The following is an 8,986-nucleotide window of genomic DNA, read 5'->3' as shown; positions in this document are numbered from 1 at the left end:
GATTGACAGGGGTTCCCCAGGCTGTCACGCCCCAGTGACGCACAATTGCCCGCCCCCGTGGCCGCATCATCAGTGACGTACATTGCCCCGCCCCTTGCTCTCTAGTCCGGGTGACGGGGATTCCTCTGGCCCAGCTGTCCGGCTGTCCGGCCGGGAGTGACGGGGCCGCCCAGAGACACTGAGGGCGGGGCAGGGACTCGGAAGGGGGCGGGGCCGGGGCTCCACCAACCAATGAGAGCGCGGAACCCAGTGACGCGCCTGCGCGCTGCTCCCCTCCGGCGCGAGACACGGACCCGCCTCTCCGGCCACTGGGGCGGGAGCGCGCGGACTCGGCCGGGATCGGGCCCCGGAACGTGTCACCTGCGGGGGGGCGCCGGGTCCTCGCCCTGGGCAGGCAGCTCCCGCCCCCGCCCCCCGCCCCCCGCCCCTGGGCTCTGTTTGCAGGACGCTGGGAACGGGCCGCAGGGGGCGGGTCACTGGGGATCCCTGTTCTGTTCCCTCCCCCTGGGGCACCCGCACTGGGCAGACAGGACACGGGGCTGGGGGGGCCTTTGTCTGACCCGGCCTGGCCGCTCCTGTGCGGGACCCGTAAAGTCATTAACATCGGCAGCGCCATGGACACTGAGGCTCCTTTAGAACGAGCCGAGCAGCCTGAGCGCACGTCAGGATCGGGCCCCGGAAACATGGATTCCAGCTGGAATAAGTGTTTGGCCTGAGAACTGAATGTCACTGGGCTTGGAGGGAGCAGATGCCAGCGAACCTCGATTTCACTGTCCGCTCACAAACCGAGGGGAAAAATCTTTCCATTCATAGGAACTGAAAGTTCCACACAGGCCCAGGAAGAGCCAGGCTGCTTGAGAATTTCTTATGGTTGAAGGACTTTGACTTAGTCTGTTTTGAGAGTCACATTGACAATTTGTGGGTTAATAATAAAGATTTTCCTCTTTGAATCTCAGTGTCTGTCACTGAATAGCAACTGTCTGAGCCAAGTACTGCCTGCCCCTCCCCCTAGCATTTCCCACTGCTGTGAAAATTGAACATGGGAAAACTGCAACTGGGAGCATGTAACTAGATACACATAAATAATCAACTGTTACTTTATCTGTCAACATCACACATCAAACACAATGAATTCTTCACAAGCCTCATCCTCACTGCTTACGCACACAGGTCTGGGAACTGATCAGCCCAGCATGGTGGATTCTGGGGTCCATGTGATGCCCCAGGGCTCCTCCACACCAGCACAAGGGCGGGTGCCAGGGCCACAACCAGAGTGTGGGACGTTTCTCACCAAAGCCTCCAGGGCTGGGGTGTCGCCTGCTGGCTCTTCCCCTTCCAGGAAACAGCCTGAGTGAGCTCCAAGGAGGGGAACAGCCCGTTGCTGCTGGAGGCAGGTAGAGCCTGCGCTCAGGAAATTGAAACTGATCCTGTTCCCCAGACCAGAAGGAGCCCTGGCCACAGTGAGCCTGTACTAAGCCTGCAGGAGGAAGCATCTTGTTCTGTCTGCCTGGAGGGTTTCACAGCCCCTGTCACTCTGGAGTGTGGGCACAATTTCTGCCAGGCCTGCATCAGCCAGTGCTGGGAGCAACCCGGCCCAGCCACCTCCTGCCTGCAGTGCAGGGATCCTGTGCAGCAGGGACCCCTCCAACCAGTGAAGGAAGCAGGAGGGGACGGGCTGTGCGAGGAGGATCAGGAGGTGCTGAAACTGTTCTGTGAGGAGGATCAAGGCCCCATCTGCGTGATGTGTGACAGATCCCAGAAGCACCGCACGCACACGGCGCTGTCCATAGAGGAGGCTGCCCAGGAGTACAAGGTAGGGAGCTGCTGCCCTGTCTGCTGGGGAATTATTCTGGGTTTTAGTCACTGGCTAATTTCCCTGACTCTTCCCTTGCCCCGTGCGACTCAACAGCCAGCTAAAGCCTGCCTGGCCTGGGACAGGCTGTAACCAAAGAAACCAAATGGGAGGTGGACCCAATCAATGTCAGGCTGGCCTCTGGGAATGTGCTGCCTTTAGACTGGAGAAGGGGGGGTTACAAGTGGCTGGTGTTACAGATTTGATGACTAGAGATTGTTTTTATTATTTGTATTTGCATCACAGTCGCCCTCACAGACCCCATGTGAGATCCGGGCTTTATGCAAAACACAGCCAGGGACAGTCCATGCCCTGAGCAGTTTATAGTCTAGAGATAACCAAAAGGTGAAGAGGGGAACTGAGGCACAACGCAAGGGAGTTAATCACCCAGTAGGTCAGTGGCTGAGCTCAGCACAGAATCCCAGTTTCTCCAGATGAAGTCCATGGTCCTAACCACTAGGCCATGCTGCCACCTCAACCACATCGTGAAATGTGTCAGTTAGGTGGGAAAGGCACCTTGCTCGAGGCCCAGCAGGGACAGAAGGTTTCCCACTGGGATGCTGAACTCCTGGGCTGCTCCAGGAGGGGTTAAACTCAGATGCTGCGGCCAGCACTAGAGGAGGTCACTGAACTGGATGCAATGTGGGACCCCGAGTGCCTTGAGTCCACCCACAGCAGGACTCCAGGCAGCGCAGGCTGTGCCAGGTACCACTGGGATCAGACTGGGATGGAGCAAAACTACCCCCAGGCTGGAGCTGCCCGGTGCCGGTCTGACCTGTGCCAGTGGGTACCTGGGCACGAACCAGCCAGCGAGGTTCCGCTAGTCCCACCAGGCAGCCTGTGGGAATCTCCCACAATGCACTGCTGCCGGTAGCTGTACCAGGGACTGGGGCAAACCCCAACCGTCCTGAACAGAAATCAGCCTGTTTAATTAGGGAGTCACTGACCCATCCCCAGAGCACAGGACATGCCCACGCCTGCCTGCTGGGCCTTTCCTCAATGCTTGGTCGGCCTCTGTGGGCCTGTTCCTGCCTCGGTCAGACCATCCCCGCCTACGTCATTCTGTGTGGAGGGGCCACCCCCTCCTGCCCCCACCCTCACAGGTGTCCTGCTGCAGCCTCAGTCTCCTCCTGTCCATTTCTCACCAGACAAAGCCACGGCCAGGGCTGAGTCCCCACCAGGCAGGGACAGAGCCCCACAGAACTGGGACTGTGCAGACAAATGGCCCCCCCAGGCCCTCAGACGGTGGGGAGGGGGGGAGACAAAGGTCAACTTCCCTGGGGTCTGCTGATTAAATCACTGCTGCAGTGCGCTGGGTGGCTGTGAGGGCTGCCGGGGGCGGGAGGGGGGTGGGGGGGCAGGGAAGGGGACATGGTTCAGCGCGCTCCATGTGCTGCTGAGGGCTGACTGTCCCCATCCCTGCCCCTTCCGACTGAGGCCCTGCCCCTCCCGCCTGAGGCCCTGCCCCTCCAGGGAGTGTGGAGCCTCCCCCACTCCCTCCACTTCACCGAGCAGCAGCCCAGTGATGCTCTTGCTCCTCTGAGCCTCCCTGTAACGAATGGGCTTGCCCTGGTGCTTAGCCCAGCTCTGTCCTACCAGCACAGTCCCCAGGCCTCAGGGCTGAGCTCCCAGCCCCTGTTTAAACCCTGGTGGCTCCTGGGATTGGCATCACTTAGGCTATGTCTACACTGCAGGCTTCTTGCGCAAGAAGATTTTTGCAGAAGGGATCTTCCGCAAAAACGTCTTGTGCAAGAACGCGTCCACCCTGCAAAAGTGCATCAGAAGAGTGATGCGCTTTTGCGCAAGAGAGCATCCAGACTGCATGGACACTCTCGCAAGAAAGCTCTGATTGCTATTCACAGCATAGCCTGTGCTTTTTTCGAGTAGCACTTTTTGCACAAAAAACCCTGTTGCCCATCCACACACACCTTTTTGCACAAGAACTCTTGCGCAAAAAGGACTTATTCCTCGTAGAAAGAGGAATACCTATGCCACAAAAAGCCCTCTGTTCTGCCGATCTGCTGCACATTTTCTTGCGCAAAAATGCTCTTGACGTTAGGACGCTCCGTGCACTTTTGTAAAAACAGCAAATGCTGATCTGATAATCAGTTGACTAGTTGATTTCCACCCCCCATCAGACAGAGGCAGCAAAGGGGGGAAGAAAGGGTACTTGAAAGTGGCAGTGCCACACAGCTGAGCCTGGGATCAGCTGTGCAGCACTGCTGCTTTGAAACACCATGGCGGCGTTCAAAGGGGCAGCACTGCACAGCTGATCCCAGCTTGGCATTTCAAAGGGGCAGCGCTGCACAGCGGATCCCAGCTTGGCATTTCAAAGGGGCAGTGCTGCACAGCGGATCCCAGGCTCAGCTGTGTGGTGCAGTGTATGTGGAGCCTGGGGTCAGCTGAGGACTTCCCAGCTGAGCCGGCTCCACATGACATTTCAAAGCGGCAGTGCAGCATGGAGCCCAGGATCAGCGGGGACTCTGACTCCCACTGGGGATTCTTGTGCATTTCAAAGCTGGTACCCACACGCAGCCCGGAGTCAGCGGGACTTCCCGCTGGCCCTGGGCTGCACGCGGAATTCTGCATTCCTCCTTTGAAATGTACAAGGAGGAATAGGGAAGTGCATGTCGACTAGTTAATGGAAAGTCCATCGACTACTTGACTAGTCAATTAATCACTAGTTAACATCCTTAGTTTTGCCACGATCTTGGGTTGCTGGATTAGATTCATATCTGGACAGGCCCTGAGCTTCCATGTCAGGGGATGAGTTCATATCCAACCTTTGTGGCTTTCCCATAAATCCTCCTCCAGTTACCTGAATGTCCCGGGGAAGGGCTGTCTGCTGGGTCTGCTCATTTCCTGCTAATGGGTTTGCTTCTGTCCTCTCCCTGGGTATCTGTGTCAGTGCGGGGCCAAGCAGTGTTCCCAGTACACTGAGTGCTTGGGCGGCAGCTCAGGAGAGTTTCAGATGCTCCCCAGCTAATTGGCAGAATGTCAACAGCTAGGTGTTTCAGCTGGTGGTGCATATTTACACTTGCCTCAGTGCACATAGAAAAAATATTCCACACATTGATGAAGAAGTTTAAAGAGAATCTGGGTGTTGAGTCCTGCCCCCTACTGCTCTGGATGTGAATTCCCAGAGCCCATGGATAGCAGAAGATGCTGCCCATGACAGACATGGGAGTCTCCCTTTCAGAGGGACACAGGGGCCAAAGGGAAAACTGACCCACAGGGCAGAGTCAAATGTCAGAAATCTGAGGGTTTTCCAAGAAGTTCTCTTTGCTGCACACTCAGATCCCCATGAAAGGGCCCCGGGCTCCATCCATGCCCCTGACCAGCCCTTTCCCCATTTTCATACAGAAACAGACACAAGCCGAGAGGAAGAAGATTGTGGCCGAGTTTCAGCAGCTGCAGCAGTTCCTGGAGGAACAAGAGCGACTCCTGCTGGCCCAGCTGGAGCAGTTGGATGAAGAAACTGGGAGGTTCCAGACTGACACTGTCAGGAAACTCTCTGCGCAGATTTCCCGTCTCAGCGAGCGGATCAGTGAGCTGGAGGGGACGTGTCAGAAGCCAGCGAGTGAATTCCTGCAGGTGAGACTGAGGGAGAAACATCCCAGCTCCCCACACAGGGAAGGGAGGCTCCTGAATCACAAGCGCTGGGGTCCAGCTGTCAGATCTGGGTGTAACTCAGCAGGTGCATTGCTGCCATGTGAGTGACTGTTGTGCTTTGCAGAGTCACAGGCACAGAGCTACTAGAGATGGCAAAGCCCCATAAGCTCAGGGGATCCATGTTCCTGGGGCCAGGGCAGGGCCCCTTGTTCCCATGTTTGCAAAATTCTTTCACTGAGTCCCTTGTGTGTGCCCAATGGGACTGAGATTCTTTTCTCTCTCTCTCCTCCAGGACGTCAGAAGCACCCTGAGCAGGTAGGTGTCTCTCGCTCCCCTCACACTGCCCAGCGCAGGGAAAGAGCTTGGAGCTGATGTTGGCATCACATCTCCCCAGGGCCCTGCAGCCAGATGTGAGGGGAAGGTCACAGGCTGGGCACAAATCTCTGATCAGCGTCAGCCTGCGGCTCTCCCCTGGCCCAGCAGACTCTGGAATTCCCCATTCAGGGCACAGTCTGAGCTCAAGTGTTTCCTGGAGCTGTCACCTCCCTGGGGACTGGCTGCCTCAGGGCTGTGGGGTGGGACATGGGCCTGTCACTGCTGGGCACTGGGCACATTCAGCCCAGGGCAGCAGGGACCCAGAGTCTGTCCCACCCGAGGGCTGTTTGGAGACCTGTGGGAATGGGCTGGGGAGGGGGGAGCTGGTGTCTCAGTCGAGTCCCTAGTGGGCAGATTCCTACAGCCCTTCCCCTGGGAACCTCCTGCCCCTTAGCGCCTGGAGGCCAAGGGGTGAGTTGGCTGGAGAGACTCAGTTCCCCTTCTGTCCCCCAGCTGGTCTCCCCAGGCCAGAGCTGCAGACTGTTCATGGGACCTTTGAGGGGATGTTGCAGGGCCAAGGGCTGCGCTGCCCCTGCTCTGGGGCTGGGAGAACTGGAGGATTCGAACTCCAGGCCCAGCAGAGCAGCGACTCACTGGCCAGAGCTGGGGAACTGAGTCACTCGGTGCACTGTCCCCATGTGACGTTGTCTATCCCCAGGTGTGAGATGGGGCCGTTCCAGCCGCCAGAGGAGATTTCTCCTGAATTGGACGAGCGAGTCAGGGGTATCTCCCGGCAAATGACTGCGCTGTCGGAGACACTGAGGCAGTTCACAGGTACCGAGAAGGGACGGGGAGGGGAGAGTGAGTGAAGCGTCTGAGGCCATGGAAAGAGACCGATGGTGGTTATTTAGTTCCTCATTAGATTAAACTTCTGTTGATTGTGAGGTGAGAATGGCACCCACTTGCCATCCCAGACACTCAGGTTGATTAATTGAAACTTATTTGTTCCAAAAGCTACTTTGTAATTACAGCTACTGTTAGAGCACAAAATGGCCGACACACAGACAGAAACACGCCCAGCTCCGTGCTGCTTTCTGCAGAGACGCTGAGTACACAGACCCCACGGCTCACAGGTAGAGCCAGGAGTTTGCAAACTCTGAACCGCTCGTGTCAAAGGGACCCAAGTGGGTGAAGTTCCTTTGAGGTCAAAGTCTTTGCAGGATCTGGGCCTAGGCTGTGACAAATGTCAGGAAGTGAATGAGCCAAACCCAGCGGAGTCTGCAGGGTGGGAGGGATGTTGAGGAGAAAGCGAATCTCTTCACAGATTGTCCTGGGCTTCCAGTGAGGCTATGAGGTTGGTTCTTTTGCAGGGAGAGGCCTGAGTGAGAAAGTAGGAGGCTTCAAACTTCTTTAATGGCATGAATTGCCTAGCTGAAGTTGAAGTAGCTTAATTCAGCTCTTAGAAACATAGAATCATAGGGCTGGAAGAGACCTCAGGAGTCACTGAGTCCAGATGCCTGCCCAAGGCAGGACTAACCCCAACTAAATCAACCCAGTCAGGATTTTATCAAGCCAACACTTAAAAATCACTAGGGATGGAGATTTCACCACCTAACTAGGGAACCCATCCCAGTGCTTCACCACTCTCCTAGGGAAATAGTTTAATCCTACTATCCAACCTAGACCTCCCCCACCGCAGCTTGAGCCCATTGCTCCTTGTTCTGCCATCTGTCACCACTGAGAACAGCCTCTCTCCATCCTCTTTGGAACCCCCCTCCAGGAAGTTGAAGGCTGCCACCAAATCCCCCCTCACTCTTCTCATCCTTTCTGTAGTGGGGGGCCCAGAACTGGACACAATACTCCAGATGTGGATTCACTAGTGCCAAATAGAGGAGAATAATCACTTCTCTAGGTCTGCTGGCAATGCTCCTCCTAATGCATCCTAATATGCCATTCGCCTTCTTGGCTACAAGGGTACCCTCTTGACTCATAACCAGCTTCTCATCCACTGGAATCCCCAGGGCCTTTTGGCACTGTACACATAGCAGAAAATGGAGAGAAGAGCATTCTCCCTCTGACTTCCTTTACTCCTCCTGAAAGCAGGTCTACCACCAGCTACAGAAGCGCCTCTCAGTGTGATTAGCTGTCTTAACGTGACCGCTAATTCAAACCCTGGGAGATCGGCAGCAGCAGCCTCTTCTCTGCACTGTAGACGTACCCAAGAGGGTTCGGGGGGGGGGGGGGGAGGGCAGCTATAACAAAAACCCAGCTCTGTGTGTTAGGATTGGGGATGTCGTGGGCAATATAGACTCCTGAATCTCACCCATCTTCTCCCTTCCCCCACCAGACACGCTGCCCTCTGCACTGGAGGGAGCAGGAGGAAAGTCCCTGGGAGCTTTCAGACAAGGTGAGGTTTCAAGTGGAGACTGAAAACACCTTCCTGAGCTTGTAGCTCAAGTCACCAACCAAACCCCCAGTGACCACGACAGGCAGAGCCCCAAACCTGCCCACTGAGTGGTGAGGAGCCCCAGGGGCACTGGATCAGAAGGACGAGGGGCCGTGTCCTGCCCCTTTAAGCAATGGGATGGTCGGACCCCCCCACTTCTCACTAAGGGCGCAGTTTGCAGGCAGGGGGCTTTGCAGGCAGGGGCTGCGCTTTGTGTCGGGGCAGCTGATCAGCGCAGCCCCTCCTTGGGCACCAGCCTCTGCCCTGTGCTGCCCCTCCCAGTGACCCCACCCCAGATCCCCTTCCCCAGAGCCCTGTCCCCGGCCAGGCCAGAAGCCAGAGCTGGGCTCCCCCCATTGAGCCTGGCTGCCCTGAAGAGCCCTGGACCCTCCACTGCCCTGGGGGTGACTAATGCCCAGGCCCTGCTCTCTGGGGTGAGGTGGCTCTTCCCCCGCGCTGCCCCCTCCCCTCTGTGCCCTGGGCGGGGGGTGGAGGCTGCAGCAGGGGAGGGAGTTTCCCTCTGGGGGTTAAAGCTGGAACCTGCCTCCTCTGCCCTCCCCCCCCCGAACCCTCCTGCTCTGGGCCTGGCCCTGGGGGTGGAGCAGCCCGAGTTGGGGGGCAGGAGGCTGCAGCCTCTGCACACAAATGAGAAGCTGATGAAGCGGGTCCCATTGCCCAAGCTCAGGTGCTGCAGTGACAGCTCGGCTCAGTCTCAGGGCCCAGGGCAGAGGCAGCTCCCTGGGGCCCAGACCTGTCCCAGC

At 57.2% G+C, this 8,986-nt stretch overlaps 1 protein-coding gene across 1 annotated transcript in view; it reads right to left on the bottom strand.

The window, feature by feature from the left end:
• The window catches only part of LOC149523058 (uncharacterized), a 224,171-nt gene that overhangs the window by 171,062 nt on the left and 44,123 nt on the right, over positions 1–8,986 (bottom strand).

This window comes from Pelodiscus sinensis, chromosome 19 (assembly GCF_052426305.1).
Source record: "Pelodiscus sinensis isolate ZL-2025 chromosome 19, ASM5242630v1, whole genome shotgun sequence".
Lineage (NCBI taxonomy): Eukaryota > Metazoa > Chordata > Testudines > Trionychidae > Pelodiscus > Pelodiscus sinensis.
Note: the sequence above shows the minus strand (reverse complement) of the source record. Positions and strands in the feature narration are given on the sequence as shown.